Source organism: Condylostylus longicornis, unplaced genomic scaffold (genome assembly GCF_029603195.1).
Source record: "Condylostylus longicornis isolate FDR11 unplaced genomic scaffold, ASM2960319v2 ptg000033l, whole genome shotgun sequence".
Taxonomy (NCBI): domain Eukaryota; kingdom Metazoa; phylum Arthropoda; class Insecta; order Diptera; family Dolichopodidae; genus Condylostylus; species Condylostylus longicornis.
In genome coordinates this window covers 437,542-457,914 of record NW_026578002.1, presented here as the reverse complement: position 1 = coordinate 457,914, position 20,373 = coordinate 437,542, and the positions used below count along the sequence as shown (strand labels likewise).

Genomic DNA, 20,373 nt, shown 5'->3' with positions numbered 1-20,373 from the left:
AAAAAAAACCTGTAAACATATGTTATTTAATTGTGTCTAAAAATTAATTGTTCAAATCAAAACGATTTTTCGCCAATTTTCGGTATAAATTTTTTCTAACGCGGCTAAATTCAGGGAATTCTCAAATTTAAACAGCTTCCCCACTTTTCGAACTGAGTTTTTACTTTCAAAGTGTGCAAAAATGTCTTGTGAGTTTATGAAAAAAATTTATTGTGTGTTAAAGAATTATTTAAAATTATTCAGCATAAAGCTATTTATAAATGCGAACCCTACACTTGATTTGCTCAAGGAAAATGTGCTATTTTACAAATTATCGGTTTTAATCGAATTCATTTTTTCATCTTATACCACTAAACACGATTTATTTACTAGTAATGTATCGCAATATTTGGGATTAAATTAATTGCTACTTGTTTTCAATTCTTCACAAGTATAATTTTTAATGGGACCTATACTGACTTTGATTTTGCAATCCTATATAAAAAATTTTAGTACTTGTTTTTTATTATTAAATTTATGAAAAACATTCGAATGGTACCGTTTTTTGTCGTAAATTGTAAATTAAAATTTTTATTTCGTAAATTTTATTAAAATATTAAATACAATATTAGTTTTTCTACTTGTATTTGCAGAGCCAATGATAATTAAATATCCAATATGTTTGAATGTTTTCGAAAAAAAAAAGGTTCATATACACTCTCTTTGGACATTAATAAGTATAACTACTTATCATAACTGTGGTAAGTACTTTCATTTTATTTCAATAGTTATTAATTATATATATATGTATGACTAATATAATGGAAAATGAGGAAAATTATGACAAAAATAAAAAAAAAATACAAGATAATAAAAGTTTAAAGAAAGAAAAATTATTTCCGCAAGAAAAACGACTTGTGTATATTTTTCTCTTTTTTCCATAAAAAATTTTCTTTTTATCTTCTTAGTTAAAAGTTTTATTTGTGAAAATTTTTATTTTAGTTTTCATTATTCTACAATATTATAAATTGTTTTTCCTTTATTTAAGGGCTTTTCATATATATAAGTAAGTATTCAAAATTTTTCTTTTGCAATTAATAAACCTTAGGAGATAAATAAAATTTGATTTGAAAAATTATAGGAAACTTTCATAAAATATTGGAAATATTAACATGCATAAAAAATATTTTTATAAAATGAGCATTAAAATATACAAAATTGAGCATTTTAAGTATTTAATAAAAATTTGAGCTCTTTTGTTTTGTAAAGTAATTTTTGCACACATTAAAATCAAATCTAGCATACATGAATTTTTAAATTCTGACTTACAATTGAAATTCTTTGATTAAAAATATATGACAAACAGTAAGGGTTTTTCCATAAAATTCTTTAACCTAACTTGTTATGGGCACAACTTCCATCTTATATTAATGTATTAATTTCAGATTTCAGCAATTTTTCATTTCAGCCCATAAGGCTGAATTTAATCAAAAATTATTTTTTAAGTAAATAGGATGGGGAAGGAAATGGGGTAGTACGCGATTATAGCTGATGGGTACGAGTTACTTCAGCCTCTAGCCTCTGCTACCCAACGCCAAAACTCACCTTCACGAGGTCCTCCCTGTTAAGCTGAGCAACCCTTACGAAAGAACTGGTACCCAACCCAGTTGGTGTAGTATGGGTCAGTGAACAAACGAGTGCGGCGATTTAAATCCAGAAGCGTCTGACCCAGAATGGGCGGCTCCCTGGTCTGCGTCTGATCCCAGAGGGACGGCAGTTAATGTACCTGGTAGTAGGTATAAAATACTGGACATAGGGTTGACAACTCTATTCCATATTTCTTTAGTCATGGAACCTCAAACCTGGCCTCGGATACACGATCGATCAACTAGGCAACGACCACGGCAATGTATTAAGGACTCTGATTTGAATATCGGCTCATGGAATATTAGAACGATGCTACTCCCGGGAAAAATGGCAGAAGTAGTTGATGAAATTATGAATTATAACTTTGAAATTGTAGCGCTTCAGGAGTTAAGATGGAAAGGACAAGGTGAATTACGCAAAAGAGATTATTCTATTTTTTACAGTGGCAATACCAAACCTGGCTTGAACGGAACCGGTTTCTACGTAAGCAAGAAAATACGTAACAGTGTGTTATATTTTGAACCTATAAATGATAGAGTCTGTGTCTTGAAGTTAAGGGGGAAGTTTCAAAACATTACGCTATTATCAGTGTATTCTCCTACAGAAACTACCGAAGACGAACTAAAAGAAGCTTTTTATGATGATATATTTAGAGTATGTAATAAAATATCCAGACACGATCTAATAATAATAATGGGAGATTTCAACGCCAAAATAGGCAAAGAAAATTTTATTAAAAATGTAGCGGGACTACAATCACTCCATTCTAAAACTAGTGAAAATGGAACACGTCTGGTTAACTTCGCCTCAGAGAATAACTTGTGGATAAGTAGCGTTTCATTTCAACATAAGAGAATACATAAGCAAACGTGGAAGATACCAGGTGAAAGAGGCGCAAATCAAATTGATCACGTTCTGGTAGACAAAAGACATGCAACCTCGATTTTAGACGTCAAAACATGCAGAGGAGCTAATTGTGATTCAGATCACTATATGATTAAAATAAAAATTAGACAACGTTTATCTACAATAAACTCTAATAAAAACATATTTAAAAGAATAAAATGGGACACAGAAAAGATAGTTGCCAATGAAGATTTAAAATTAGTTTATCAACAAAATCTATCGCACAGAATTGACAACGTTTATATAAACAATAATCCATCACAAAACTGGGCTAACATTTGTGAAGCTATCAAAGACGCTGCTAAAGAGGTTATTGGCTCTGAACCTCGAAACAACAATAACTGGTATGACTCTGAATGTAAACGAATCAACGAAGTAAAAAATGAAGCATGGAAGAAACAGTTATCATGTAACACAAGAAGTAATCGGTTAGATTACGAAAATAAAAGAAGGGAAGCGAAAAAGATAATGAAGAGAAAGAAAAAGGAACATCTAAGAAATAAAATTTTAGCTTTAGAAGAAAATTCCAAGCGACATGCTAGAAGATTTTATCAGGGAGTAAAATATCAAACTACCGCTTTTCAACCAAGACTGAATATCTGTAAAAATAAAGAAGGAGAAATATTAAAGGAAGAAGACAAAATATTAGAAAGATGGTATGAACATTTCCAGGAAACTTTGAATAAACCTGATACGGGAATACACAGTATGCCACTTTTGCAAACAGTAGAAAACACCATAAACCAACCAACAATGGAAGAAACTCAAATTGCAATTGAAAAGCTAAAAAATGGAAAGGCTAGCGGTGAAGATTCCATTATAGCGGAATTAATTAAATACGGAGGCAATAACTTACATTACAAGATTCATGATTTAATTATTAGCATATGGAATACTGAGATTATTCCTGAATCTTGGCTAAATAGTATAATTTTCCCGGTGCATAAAAAAGGAGACAAGAAAATTTGTAGCAACTATAGAGGCATATCCTTACTTAATGTATCCTACAAAATATTTACCAATATATTATATGACAGGATAAACGAAATAGCGGAAAAGGTTATAGGTGAATATCAATGTGGATTCAGAAGAGGTAAATCTACAATAGACCAATGTTTTGCATTAAGTCAAATCTTTGAAAAATCACAAGAGTATTCAAGAGATATTCACTGCCTATTCATAGACTTTGAACAGGCGTTTGACCGAATCAATAGAAAAAAAGTATTTGGAGTAATGCAAAGGCTAGGAGTACCAGAAAAACTTATAAGACTCGCATGCGCTACGTTACGAAATACAAAAGCGAAAGTACTTGTACAAGGAAAACTTACCAACTCGTTCAACATTGATTCTGGTGTAAAACAGGGAGATGCATTATCTGCTTTGATATTTAATATGATGCTACATTATGCAATTAACGAAATTGATCCTGGAGCTACTATCTTCATTAAATCGTATCAGATATGTGCGTATGCGGATGATATTGTTATACTCTCGCGTAATGCTAATGTTTTGAAAGAAATTTTTACCAAACTCGCTGAAGCTACTGCAGGTGTCGGGCTACATATAAATGAAAAAAAGACTAAATACTTCATAAAAAGCAGAACGCCCAGAATAACACATAATCTTAGTATTGGAACTTACACTTTTGAAAGCGTTACTCAATTCAAATATTTGGGAGTAGTTTTCTCGAATTCAGAGGATTCATCAATCGCAATTAAAGAGCGAATTAGTGCTGCTAATAAGAGTTACTTCGCCCATGCAAAACTTTTGAAGTCCAAACTTTTAACGAGGTCTACGAAATTCAAAATATATAAAACACTTATAAGACCTATTCTTACTTACGGATACGAAGTATGGAACCTAAAGGTTGCAGACTGCAAAATGCTATCAATTTTTGAAAGGAAAATACTAAGAAGATTATACGGACCAGTGAGAATGAATGGCAATATTTATAGAGCAAGATATAATCATGAACTTGAAGCATTAATACGAAATCGAACCATTATTCGATTTATAAAATCCAAACGAATAAGTTGGCTGGGCCACATGGTTCGTATGTCAGGCGAAACAACACTAAAAAGAATTTTCATGCATCGCGAGCAGGGGACGAGAGCGAGAGGAAGACCCAAAAGTAGATGGCTGGACATGGTTGAAGCGGATTTAAGTACCATGAATATTAGAAATTATAGCACGTTGGCTCAAGATCGAAGTGAATGGAAGAGAATAGCTGAGGAAGCTTTGGCTCACAGAGGGCTGTAATGCTAAGAAAGAAGAAGAAGTAAATAGGATTTGAACCCAGAGTACAGTCATAATATACCCGAATAAAAATATTGTAACAATGTTAGCCAATTAATTCGGCTTAACATTGTTTAATAGACAATTTACTATATTTCAGTTTCAAATTGATTTACAACAATTTTTAAAATTTTTTGCTTGTTTCGCACAAATCAATATAAAATCAATATCAAAACCGCATAGTGAAATATTTTTATTTACTTAAACTTTTATATTGCATATTTTACGGCGCAATTTATTAATTTGGAATTTTTATAATTCAATACAATAATTAACAAATGCCTTCTATTCCTTAGCATTTCGAATGTTTAGGCCAACTTAAGTGCAAAAGTTAGAAAAAAAAAATCATTGAACAACTTACTTTACGAAATAACAATATCTGTAATGACATTATTACTTATACACATAAATTTAATACATGTGTTATAACAGATTAATATACAGATTATTATAACAGATTAATATACATATATATGTTAAAGGATACATTTTCGGTTATTTTAAAGTCATACATTAAATATCTTAAAAATTCCAATTTTATATTCGAAATTCACTTAATGTCGTATAAATAAAAGTGGCCAACAAAATAGAATTCTAGACAATTTATTAGTTTGATTTGTTTGCTTTTAACTAATAAAAACAAAAGCAAAGAAAAAATTAGATTTTTCTAATTATTTTGTATTTCCTTTTCATATAATATAAATTTCACATTATTCAAAGTTTAAAAAAAAATTAATTGTTTAAGTCGATTATGTAAACATTTAAAAAAAAAAAAAAACAAAATTTTTTGAAAAATCTCATATTTTTAATAAATGAGATTGCAAAATATAAACAAATTTAAATGAAATTTGCAAAAATTGCAAAAAAAATTAATATTAAAGTTTGCCGCAAAAAAACAACAATATTTGTTTAGCTTTTCGAATAAAAAATTGCAATATTTTGCAAAATGAAATAAAATGTCGTATAAAAAAAATTCCTAAATTCTTTCCGTAAATTTTTAATTACCGTTAAGTATAGTAAATTTTAAAAAATTAAGATCAAAAATAAGTACCCATTTTACGAGTACGTCAGATGGAGTAAAAAAGCAAATTAAGCATTGAAAGCAATTCTTTGTTTACTATTTGTTCGCATGTTATTGTTCGGTTTTTACAATCATCACATAAGATAGCTCCGCAGATGTTATATAACAATATATCGCTAATATTATAAGCACTACGCGTACAAAAATTTACTATTCTAAATAGATTGTAGAATGACACACATACATATACACACAATGAGAATCACAATTATTTAAACAAGAAAAAATTTTGTTTATTGTAAAATTCAAAAGTAGAATTCGAAAGTTTTTTCAGAAGAGTTCAATATTAGTTTTGATTTTATAATAAATTTTTAAAATCATCCTATTATACACGAATAGAAAATAAGTAATCTCGTGAAAAAAATAAGCTTGAAGATTATTGGACTAATGCAAGTTTGAGATACAATTGGAAAAATTAGCAAGTGACGAAGGTTGGTAACATTTTTCGAGAAGAATTTGTTTTTATGATTCATGAATTTATGATTCTTTTGTTTAAATATTTTTGAGCTTTTGCCTCTAACAGGGCAAAAATCAAACCAGGAGGTTTTGTGAGTTTTAAAACCGATCAAGCATAAATGCAATTCTTAACAAACTTGAAATTGTTCAATTTATTAACCCTTTGAATTCTAAATATATATCTTTCGACTAAGAAAAGATTTTTCATTTTTATAATTTTTAAAATGTTTCTCATATTCTGATGTTATAAATGAATATTTAAATTAATTACATAATTCAATTTTAAAATTTTTTACCTTTATTTAAAATTTTTTGTTGATTATATTGATGATGATGATGATTGTTAAAAGCTACAGCAGCTGCTTGTGCTGCTGCAGCAGCTGCAGCTATTGTCATATTATTTACATTATTTGTACAAAAATCTCTCCAAGGTTGCCATAATAAATAATTATTACTATTGTTATTATTATTACTGTTGTCATTATCATTATTATTATTATTATTGCTATTACTATTATTATTATTAGTATTATTATTATTTATATTACTAATATTATTACTACTATTACTTGTAGTACTACTACAAATACTATTATTGCTATTACTATTAAAATGATTATAAATATTATCATTAATAATATTATTATTATTATGATAATAATTACTATTGTGAATATAATTACTTATACTATTGTTATTATTATTTATATTATTATTATTATTGCTATTGTGAATAAAATGTAAATTATTTGCCTTTTGTACTTCTTTCATAAAGAAAGCATCGAAAGCATTTAAAATTCGTAAATATTCCATGTTTATATATTTCTATTATAATTTATTAAAATTGTAAATTATATAAAATTTTTAATTATAATTCAAGAATTTCTGTGTTGAACTTTTAACTTAATACTATTTTCGTGTAGATTAAAAATTATTAAATTTTTTATTTAATTAATTCTTACACCTTCAAATTATTTTGTTAACTTAGAAATATTTAAAAAATTATTGATTTTAGAAGTAAAATAAAATTCCTTGGAATAATAACAATAATTTAAAAAAAAAATTATAATAATAAAAAATGAATTCCTGAAAATATTTAATTCTGCTCACGTACAAATAAACAAACAAATTCAAATCAATTTTACATTTTCATATTGTATTTTCAATTCAATATCGTTCAACTTTTTACATTACCTACGTCTCAACATTCACTCTTTTCACTTTTTTTTTAATTTCTTAAAAATTTTTTTATGTAATATTTTTTATTTCTTTAACTCAATTTTTTCTTTTTGTAAAGAATTATGACATTTTCATATAAAAACAATTAATTTGTGGTAATCCATTTATTATCATAAATTATTCTAAAAATAAAAAATTTATTTATTTTTTTATATTATAAAAAAAAATAATTTTTTCTTTTGCTGCGTTTTTTGTTTTTCAAATTGTTCTTTTTGTTCTGATTCGTTTTTCCGATTTTAATTTTGAATAAATTTTGCCGCCCGCTTTCAGCTTTAAGTGTAAACACAAACTGAAAATGCTATAATTTTCTGATTTAAGTATTGATCATCTTCAAAACAATAAACAAAAACAAAAAAAGAAAAAAACGAAATAACAACAACAATTTAAACTGTCACAAAGGCATTTAAAATTTTAAACTTGAGTTGAAAATGTTAAAAAATTAAAAAAAAAAAAGCAAAATAAAAACCTAAATCGCGCTTTAAAAGTAACAAAATAAAATAAGTAAATAAAAACAAATTACAAATTTAAACTACAAAAATTGTATTAAAACTGCAAGCAACAACTCTACAACTACATAACAAGAAACATAGAAAATTTATATTATTATTTTTATTACAACCCAAAATTTTATTTTAATCAAAACACAATGAATGTAGTTGTAGTTTTCTGTAGTGTTGCTATTTTTGTTTTTGTCGCTTCACAATAATAAAATGAAAATTATTATAAATAAAAAAACTGCGCGCACGTTTTATTTTAATGGCCGACAATTATAAACAAAATATAAGCAACAGGCAAGACAACCAGTTGATTTTGATATTTGGTATCGTGTTGTTTTATTAATATTATTATTGTGTCGTATTTTGTATTAAAGAGAGTAAGAGAGCGAAAATTATGTAGCGAGAGCGAAAATTTAGAAAAAAAAGAAAATCGATTCGAGAGTGCGATCGAGATTCGAGAATATTATATTAGACTTTTTTCTATATAGATAAAAATGATTGTGAATTGAAATTGAAAACAATATCTAAAAAAATAAAATAAGATCCTCGTAGCTACTGAATAATCACTTTAAATTTTGTTTTTATTCACATTTTTTTCTTCTCTTATAAAAGTATAAAAATTTTGTGAGAAAAAAATTTAAAATTCGGTATATACGAAAACAAACAAAAAAAATTGTAAGAAAAATCACGAAGGAAAACCGAAACGCGTTGTTCATTCGAGCAGCACGAAAAGCTTAACACTAAATCAGTCTTTATCCAAGCAAACGCGATTTACGTTTTGGGGCTTCGATTATTTTTTGTTTTTTTTTTTTTGAGCCTCAGAATTACTGTTCTTGTTATTGTGGTTGCTGTTGTTTTTGTTGTTGTTATTCTATTTCGTTTTTAACTATTCTATTTCGTTTGACGGTTTAAATGGGTTTTGTTTTTTTTTTGTTCTATAGATTTTATAGTTTTTTCATATGATTTAATTTTTTTTTTTGACTTGTTAATATAGAAAGATTATCGTACGAGGTATGGAATAAAAATATTTGGAAATGGTAATAAAGAGGCTCTTAATAATAAATTTTGATTTTATTCGAATCAAAAGTCATAAAATATTGGAGTAAGATTCATTTAGAATGTTGGAGATTCTTAATTGTATATTTTTTAATTAGGGAAGCAATTCGTCACTTACTTGGTCTAAATGGTCTATTAAGCCATCGCCTTCCTATGAATTTAGAAAAGAATTTTTAAGGCCCTTTAGGTGCCGTAATTCTGACGCTTTAAGTAAATATTCTTCTTTTACAGGTTTTTTTAGCAATATAATTTCAATTTTAAACTAATTTAAAATAGCAACAAAGAGCAAGCTTTTCTTGATTTGATTTTTCTATTATGGGACACCTCGTGTACCAGAGTACACTCTGGGTAATCATGCATATTATGGAATAAATCTATTACTATATATACATACATATTAATCTATGTATATGTATATATGAATCTGTAATAGTTCTTATACAAATGTATATAACACAACTGTTTATGTTTTCGAATATATAGAGCTGAAGTATATGCTTACTATTCATATGGTGTTTATGCTTACTTTTTTTTTTTTTGTTATTTTTTAAATTTTCAAAGTTTTTAATAATTTTTTTTTATCGCTGCTTTATTTTTGTTTTCTTGTCTCAGTAATATTATTCGAAAACAGAAAAAAAAAGCAAGTCAGAATGGCACACCTTTATATATGTTAAAATATTAGTATGAACATCCAGAGGAGACCATTCAAAAAACAAAGGTAAATGAAGGGTAAATCAAGAAGAAATTTGATTTTATAGTTTATTAAAAAGGAGGGAAATTGTATGGCGGTGGGACGGGATTTTACCATTGATACTATATACAAAAAAAAAGTAGATATAATGTTGGTCTTGAATTTAAGAAATAACAAAAAGAGAACAATAATAAGGAAAAAGAAGAGAACAAAATAAAAAGTAAAAGATTTGTAAAAGGAAATTATTTTTTTTTTTAATATAATTTGAATATGTGTGTGTGTATGGGCATATATACGTATATTAATTTTAGGTATAAACACTTTTTTCATTTATTGTTATTATATTAAAGTATACAAGGGGAAAAGAAGATGAAACTTTTTTTTTTAATAATAACAATAATAATCCGTTCTGGTGCATTTATATAACATTTATGTATGCATATAAGTATATATATAGGTAGACAAAAGTAGAGATATGAAGTGTCTTTCTGTTGTTGTTGTGCTTTTTATTCCCTTTTTGTATTTTATTTTCTCATTTGAATGGGATTGTAATGAGAAACAAAATTATATACAAATAAAAGAAAGTAACAATTAGAGCTGAAGCAGCCTTTTTTTTTTTCATTTTAGGAAAAAGCAAAGAGAAAATGAACAGATTTTCGTATAGGATTTCAATTTTTTTTCCTTGTTTTTCAAATTTATTTGTGATTTTTATTTTAATATAGCAGCTATAGCTAAGAAAAATTGAGTGATTCCAATTATGTTTAATGATTTGTGACCAATAAAATTAATAATTTTTATAGCTTTTATAATTAAAAACATTAGCTAGCTACATTTCGAAAAATTTGTGAAAATTAAATGTTGACTAGGTTATTGAGAAATATTATTAAATAGCAAGTGACATTATTTTCGAATATAATTTTATGCATTTAAAAAAAATTTGAAGAAAATATAATATTTACGCCCATTTTAAATTCAAGTTAATACTTTGCAAAAAAATTGCATATTTTTAGGAATATAATTTGCATACTTATAGGAAATATTTACGAAATTGATGCAAAATCAAGCAATTGTTTGCAAAAAAAGTTTTGGAAAATTATTGGTTCTTACTTTATTTTTAACTTTTTGGATAAAATGTTTGAAATCTCATTTCATTTATCTTGCTTTAGGTTTTTTGCAATAGTGGATGTTATTCTTGATGTTATTGGTTGGATTATGAGATGGTTTTGCACCATGAGGTGCAAAACTAAGGGATTGAACTATATATTTAATTGTTATTGAATGTTAAAAAGATTATTTTAATATAAAAAATTAAATATCGGTTTTTAATCATTCTATTGTCTGAAATGGATCTTAACAATTCCACCAATTTATATTCCTTTATTTATATATAACTTCATTTCGAGCTCTAATTTTTATAAATCTTTTCTTTGACTCTCTCTTATAAAGGTTTATAGCAATTATGGTTTAATAAACAAGTTAATCGACATGTCAGTCATGTGTCTGACGCTAAGAATTTTTTACAAATGTACAAAAGTGTAAATCGCCTCATAAGTTGTTATTTTTAAACAATATCACACTATTATTTTCTAATTGTAATATGATTGTGTTATTAATTGATCTAGAAGAAATGAAGCTAAACTTCTGAAATTATGGTCGAATTAAAATAAAACACAATTTTTTACTTGATTTTCACGATATTTTTAAATTTTAATATATACTGCATATAAATAACACTAAATTTAATTTTGAAAGTAAATAAATATTTTTAATATTTTTATTTATTTTTAATTTTACATTGACATTTTTTACCGTTTCAATTCTAATATCTCACATACATATTGTGAAAGTATGCTCATACATTCATATGAAACCATATGTATGTTACAAAAATAATCTCCATTTCATTACAATTACATTTGAGTTCTATATATACATAAGTTCTTCATGATAAATAATTTCAAAGTCTCTAAAATTTACAAATGATCACGTAACTTTTACATGAATTTATTAATAATTTTTTTTTTATATAAAATGGCATGATTGTTGAATCTCTTCTTTCACTCAAGTGTTAGAACAGTTTATGCATATATTTTATTCATTATTATTACATTTTTTTTATATACATATAAGTAAGTACTTTTGATTCTTTTGAAATTATCACAGTTTAAAGTTTTGTAATTTGAAATTTATGTCAAAATGTTAAAATGCAAAATTTGCAAATTATTGCAATCAGTTTGAATATGAAAATTTCTTTTCAGCACAATTTTTTTATTTTAGCATAATTTTTTTTTTGCTTTTAAATCTTAGAATTGAATTGTTTTTACATCATAGAATATTAATGATTATCACTACAATCATCATCATCATCATTGTGATATTTGTATCATCGTCAATATATAAAATATACGATTAAAAAAACAATGAATAATAGAATAACGCGCGCTGCTACAGCTAATTTTTGACCTTTTCTTTGATATACTTACGTTCATGCATCATATATTTACGTATATAAGTATATAAGCAATCATACGTACGTATATTTGTTACTACAACCTAACACGTTTAAACTTTTGCCACATTAACATCAATTTTTTTTTTTCTTCTTTTGTTTTTCTTTTAATTCTTTTTGTGTACGAATGCTTAAATTATATTATTTTATTTAAAATATGGAAAAAATCATTTTCATTGTGATTGTTTTATAATAATTTTTTGCGGTATTTTATTTTTATATTTTTAATTTTTACTGTAGTAGCTTCAATGTTATCGTTACGCCCTAAGTTTAGTCATTATAATTATGATCAGCCCCGGATTTATCATACATGCAAAGTATGCATTTGCAATGGGCGATAAAAAATAGGGGCGCCATTGAAAACTTAAAAAACCCCTAAATTTAAAAAAAAATTTTCACCCAAAAAAAGGATTCCAAGTTTTTTTTATACATCAATTTATAGCGAAATTAACTTAATAAAATCTATCTACATGCAAACATAATATTTTGTTCCTACACATATTTTCTATTTGCATCATATAACAAAAAATGTTCATAGAATTAAAATTACTCATACATTTCTTTACTCTACACTACTCTTTCATTCTTATTTTTTATGTATTGTATATGCCTATAAACACAGAATATTATTTCACACAGCTGTATACATTCAATCGTTCATATATATAAGTGAAATCGTCTCATATAATATACATACATATATAGAAGCAATGTACGCAACAAATAAAAATATTCAAAAATACACATGTACACATAATTTATATTGAATAATATGTATAAGATCAACATTCATGCGTACACATATAATTATCTCATAAAGCAAGATTTTTATTTTGCTGAGATTGCTCCCTATCAACACTCGCTCGTACACATATAATTATATCACAAAGCAAAATTTTTATTATGCTTAGTGATCTCCCTGGCTACACTCGTTCGTACACATTATATTTAAATTGTTTCATACATGCAAAATTTTATTTTTGCTTAGTTGGCGCCCACTCACCAAACAAACAAACACATTATTATAATGTATTACATTTTCTGTATACTATTGCATTAGTAAACTACAAGAACAAAAAAGAAAAAAAAAACAAAAATTAAGAATGAGAATAGAAAGAAATTAGAAAAAGAGAATGAGAGCAATATTCTTAAATAATGGAATGCATAGCTTGATATTGAGATTGTGTATATACCAATATTTTCTTTTTGTTTAACAACAAAAATTTTGAATGAATTTCAAAATTACATGATCGTTATGAATTTCTACTACTATGTTTTGCTTTCGTTTTTGAAAAAACTGTTATCAATCACAGCATTAAATATTAATTGGTAATATCTACTACTTATATTGAATTGGAAAAATGTTGTTTAATAATCAAGCGAATGTTAAAAATTTTTATGTTGAATTATTGATCTTATGTAAATCATCCAAACAATAAAAGTAAAATGAAATGGCGCAATAATTTGTTTCACACATTTAACTCCAAAATTAAAAATGCATTTATTTTAATAAAATCTACCAAATTTAATGAGCAGTATAAAAGCTTGTACCAATCTACATAAAAAGCTTAGTTTTCAAGTCATAAATTTTAGAACGAAACTTTGATTTTGAAATTTTTGAATGCAAGTCGAAACTTTTTTTATACGCTGCTTCATTTCTCAGGCGATTTGTGAAATAAAAAGCTAAATTTTATTCGTAAATTTAAAATTACGAATAAAAATAAAAATAAATTTTTACTTTTTTTCATATTCAAATAAGCTTTGAAAAAGTTCATTTGATATAATTTTCATAGAACCTTTTACAATAAGTTTCACTTGTACGTCAAAAAGTAAATTTTTTGGTTGTTAAAATCAAAAAATCAAGTTTAAGTGATTGATATAAATCTGATCATAACTTCATAAAAAAACGTACATACAGTTAAATAAATTACCTTGTTTTTGAATTTATAAAACAAAATATTGAAAGTTTAGTTCCAGACTTTAATTCTATAATTCAGCATAATAAGGTTACAAGAAAGTGCTTTATGATGCACAATGTGCAATGCCTATTAAATTTTGTTCACAGTAATAAAATAGGTGAAACGGTTGAAGGGGGGCGCACTTTTTAGGAACCGCTTAGGGCGACGAATACATCAGGACCGCGCCTGATTATGATACCTTTCAAGTGAGGTGTATATGGTTTATCACTCTTTTTATATAAAAAATATTGAATATCGCCAGTGCAATAAATAATTACTGGACAACACAAAAATTTTTATAAAATACAATTTTGAAATTTATTCAAACACAGGAATTACATTCGACCTGTAGACCAATGGTTAATTTTCACCACAATATAGCAATCGCTTATAAATTTGAATTCTATGTATTTCTTAGTTATTTCTACTATACATATATTATATTTTTTGACAATACAATAAAAACCTTATATGCGTTCTTAGAAAGTATTACCGTTTTACCTGAATGAAATTTCAAAAATAGTTCAAACTTCAATTTATTTATGGTGAATTTTCATATACAATATAAATTTGAAATTTATTTACTGGCGACGCTAAAAATGTCTTATCTTTGATTAACATTTTAATATTCTCTTACAAAATGCAAATATGTGTATATAAAAGTGAATAATAATAAATAAAAAATATTTAATATTATATGTACAAAGATGCGGCTTAAATTTTACACAAAATTTTATATTGAAAACAACTTCTCCATCCTTTGTCATAAAATTTTTATAAGATAATCATTTATAATATATTCAAAACAAAAAAATAAAAAAAAACGAGAAAAAAAATAGAGTTGACCTTGTCAACTCTGTGATACCCGTACGAATTTGTTATCCCATGTGCGAATAACTAATGTGCCATAACTAACTATGGGGCAGACTATGACTTTAAGTTGCCGTATTACCATATTAATTTATGCAAAATTTCAGTACTATGTGTTATTCAAAATACCGGTTGTGCCAAACTACTATTGATATTGTATGGCAGCTACCAGAAAGAGCCAAGAAATTTTAGCGAATTTTATCAAGCACATCGGCCCTACTAATATATTCACTTGTGTGAAATCTCAATATCACAGCTTTTATAGTTTCTGAGATATAGTCAAATAACTTTTGAAGTTGTATGGCAGGTACCAGAAGGAGCCAAATAATTTCAACAACTTTTATGTGACACATTGGCCCTACTAATATATTTGTTTGTGTGAAATTTCAATACCATAGCTTTAATAGTTTCTGAGATATAGCCAAATAACTTTTGAAGTTGTATGGCAGGTACCAGAAGGAGCCAAATAATTTCAACAACTTTTATGTGACACATTGGCCCTACTAATATATTTGTTTGTGTGAAATTTCAATACCATAGCTTTAATAGTTTCTGAGATATAGCCAAATAACTTTTGAAGTTGTATGGCAGGTACCAGAAGGAGCCAAATAATTTCAACAACTTTTATGTGACACATTGGCCCTACTAATATATTTGTTTGTGTGAAATTTCAATACCATAGCTTTAATAGTTTCTGAGATATAGCCAAATAAATTTTGAAGTTGTATGGCAGCTACCCGAACCGGTACCCCGATCATGTCCAATTTAAATAGGGTTCTGGCACTTACTACAATCAATCATTTGTGAAAATTTGGTGAACTTAGCTCAATTAGTTTTTGAGTTATCGTTCGGACGGACGGACGGACGGACGGACGGACGGACGGACGGACGGACGGACGGACGGACGGACGGACAGACAAAGCTAAATCAACTCAGAATTTGACGCTGATCAAAAACATACACTTGAGTCTATATCTAAGACCGTTATTTCTTAGCGTTACAAACGGTAAGGCAAATTTAGTATACCCTTCGAACATACGTTCGTACGGGTATAAAGAGGAGAAAAATAAAATAATTAACTATTATTGCTCTTTTTTTAATTTCTCGAAAATTCCATAACAAATTGATAATTATAATTATAATTTTGAACCCATAGTTGCTGAGTAATTTCAATCAAAAACTGCATTTAAATTGACCCAAATTGCATATTACACAAAAAAAAAAAATATACATTAATATACGTATATATACTTATTATTATTTTCTTTATAATACCAACACTTGTATACATACATACTTACTATATTTTTATACATTTTGGCATTAATAAGTAATTTTTGCCTTTAAAAAGTTTTTCAATCAAAAAACCATCAACATTTGAATGGATTTTTTTTTATGCTAAAATATTAAAAAGAAGTTATCGTAAATTATATTATGGTTTATCGTTTACGATACCTTTTGAAAATGGTATTACACTGTGTATGTTGAGATGAAAGACTTAGGCAACGATGTAATAAATATAGAAATTGTAGAACTCACCGAAATAAGTACCTTATCGATCTGCATTCTAATTTGGTTTCAACCACTTATTGGCATGTTAATTAATATAATTCTGGGACGTTATCTATTATTACTGGGACGTATTATCAATTATAATCTACTCAACAATCAACCATTAAAGCTATATGTCGATTTTTTGATTGCAATAACACAAATTGAATAAATTGAATAAAAATGAATAAAACAAGAAGAGTAGTTTTGAATGCTACTTTTCATAAAAATTCATAATTTTCGAATATTTCAATTAAAATTCATTTCAATATATTGATAAACAGTTTATGTCGAATGTTGCAAGACTAATCGAATGTTACCTTAAAAATTTTCTAATTTATTATAAGAAAATTGTTCAATAAAGTTTATTTTGTTCCTAGTAATACTGGATCCGAGATACAATGAGCTCGTAATATTTTATTTCACCTTTTTTGCAATATTATTGGAGGTATAAGAAATTTTTCTGAAACTTTTTATTTGAGTATCGTGAGCTACAACTACAAGCATTGTTCATGTTTTTTTATTTTAGAAACTGAAGCCAATTTTATTATTCGACGTTCGCCAGCGGTTAGAGTTTTATAGAAATTTTATGAACACAATTTTGCATCCAGTACTCATGAATAGGAAGACTAACCATTAATTTTTTTGTTTTGAATTTTATTACCACAAAATAATAATTGTTATACGATTACTTTCTCTCTTTTAAGCAAATTTGTATGTCCATATGTATTATATGTATATGCAGAATTATTTAATGTATATTGTGAATTTAATAAAAAAATACACAGTAGCAATCATTTTAAATTTTTTTTTTTACTTTTTAATTTTAATTTTTTTTTTTACATTACCATTTCATAATTTTTACAACTCGCAATCACAATTCAATTATCACCAATTTCACCATAAAAAAAAACCATTATACATTTTATGTATGTATGCACATATGTTCTCTTATTCTTCTTCTTGTTCATTATAATTTTTCTGTTTTTAATCTTAAAAGCGCTCAGCCTTAATTTAGTGATTATAAAAGAGCAAAAAAAAAGCATAAATGTATTTAATGTTAAACTATTAAAAATATTATTGCAAACTATATACTTTAAAAATTTATATTAAAAGAATTAAAAAAAGATTTGTAAAATGGAAGATTTAAATGACAACGAACCAAAATGAAAAGAAAAATTTTTGCAACGTTTTTAACCTAAAAGTAAAGAAAACCGTATCCAAAATAGCATTAAAAATAAAATCCAACTCTAGACAAATTAAATTACGATTTTACTCCTTATTTTCTTCCATCTTCATTCAAAAGATATAAATTATTTAAAAATGCTTGTAGTAGGTAGTTGAACAACTTAAATCTACTCTATATACATATACATAGACCCTCCTATATTATTTACTGAACATGATGTCTTAAATTAAATTTTAATATCTTCCTTTTGCAAAACTTCTGTGTTTATAATATGCTACCTTTAAAATTTAGTTATTTTGATTCTTCAGTTTAAATTCTTCTGATATGTAATTTATTCCAGCATTTTATTTATGAAAATCCTCTATATACATCCATGCTTAATATAATACCATATGTTCTGATTTAGCAAAAAACAAGAGCAAAAATAAAGAATTTCTGAATTAATAGTTATACATATATAGGGATTTGTTATTTAGCACTTCATTCGAATTTAAAAAATTTAACAATAATATTGTGTGGAGAACAGTAGTTTTTGGCAATTATTGTAAATACCAGAAGCATATTGCCCTACGGCTCTAGCTATAATAAAACCAATTTAATTGGAATGAAAACGTAATATGTAATTATTATTATAACCATAATAAATTAAAAAGGGAATTGAAAAAAAAAATAAAGAGAATGATGATAATTTTGAAAAATATTTTATTTTCAAGTTTATTCTTCATTTTCATTTGGATTTTAATTTAAACTCGGTTAACAATCAAATTTCAACCAATTAAATTATGTTTTTGACCTTTTTCAAATGCGTGCACATAAAAATGTATGTATTGAAGATTAAGAAAGAATACTCTTCATTTGAAACCGAAGATAAACAATATATGCTTGGAAATATGGCATTTAAATGACAAATAACAAAATTTCTAGACCAATATTTTAAAGGCAGATAATATAATTTCGTTTACTAACTATAAGCTTAAAAAATATTCTTGTTAAATGAGAAATTCAAATGCGGTCATCAGTCATCGACTTTGCAATTTGCATATCTATTAAAAGCTAAGCCAAATAAAAACTCTTGTCAAATTTGATATAATATGACAGATGTCCTTAAGATACAGTACGACAAAATTTAAGATTAAATCTGCGATAAAGTCTGATGACTGTTTATATATCAGACTGAAATTATCTGCTGACGTCAACTCAAAATTTAATAACTTTGCCACGAAAATTCAATCCAAAATAAAAAATCAGTTGATAGCTATTCCCAACTTCCGCAAAAAATCATTTGTCACCATTTTGTTTTTAAAAAATCTGCCAGTCAATTTGGTGTGAATTAATAGAGTAATTTCTATTATATTTGCCGACAGACAAAGTCTGATGTCAAACTAGGTTTACATATACGACTTTCTCAGATTAAGGCTCAGATTAAATCGCAGATTTTGTCGTAAGTGTATACAGTAAGTACGACAAATTTCTTATAAACTTCTGATAAGAACTATATAATGCTTCAAATCAAAATTTTAGCATCGAAGTATCTAAGTAAAAGAAAAATTTATTTTTATGGGAGAAAAAACATTTTTTTTTTGTTTTGCTTTTATTTAAATTCAGAACGCTTTTTACTTTTATTGCTCTATACGATTATAATTATTATTATTATTATTGCTATGTTAGTAAGTGTGTATTAACTTTTTCTGAAATGGTTTTCATTTTTCTTCAATTCTTTTATCACATTTCATATTCACACAGCAGAGCATCAATATTGAAGCAAGTCAACAGAAAAGGGAACAACAGAAACGAAAACAACAACAATTTCCATTCGAATTGCATAAATAAGTGAAAACATTAAATTCAATATTTTTTATTATTATTATTATTACTGTTATTGTTTATTATGACGCTCAGTCGCTGCTACTGGTCATACACATAACATTAATACATTTTACAATTTCGAAAATTTCTACAAAAAAACAAAAAAAAAAAAAATGAAGAAGAAAAAAAGAGGAGCAATTTTGGAAAATTTTTATTTTTTTTCTTTTCGTTTTTCTTTTTTTTTTTCTTCATTGCTACTTATTTTCTTTTATTTAAAAATCGTATCGTATCGCATCGCATCTGTTATTGAATGATGCTGTGATGTTGTGCTGAGCCAAAGTGTTTTTTAAAAGTAATTTATTTTCATTCTATTGCCGTCTCGATGTTGTTTTTCTTCTTTTGTTTTTCATATAAGTATTTTATTATTTCTTTATTCCGGTAATAACAGTGTTATTTGTGATAGCGTTGCTAAATCTGTGTACAATGATGACGATAATGATAGTAAATATCGTTGATATTGAAATGTATTAATATAGTTTTAAGAGCATAGTAATGAAAAAAAATCGATATTAAAAAAACGTTCCGTTTTTATAAGTACTATAAAATTAATTGAATTTTTAAGAGCATTCTAATACTTAATAGT

At 26.2% G+C, this 20,373-nt stretch overlaps 1 protein-coding gene across 1 annotated transcript in view; it reads right to left on the bottom strand.

Moving 5' to 3' along the window:
* Positions 1–20,373, bottom strand: part of LOC129608692 (mucin-2) — a 94,393-nt gene that overhangs the window by 26,361 nt on the left and 47,659 nt on the right. The gene's annotated exons all lie outside the window — the stretch shown is intronic.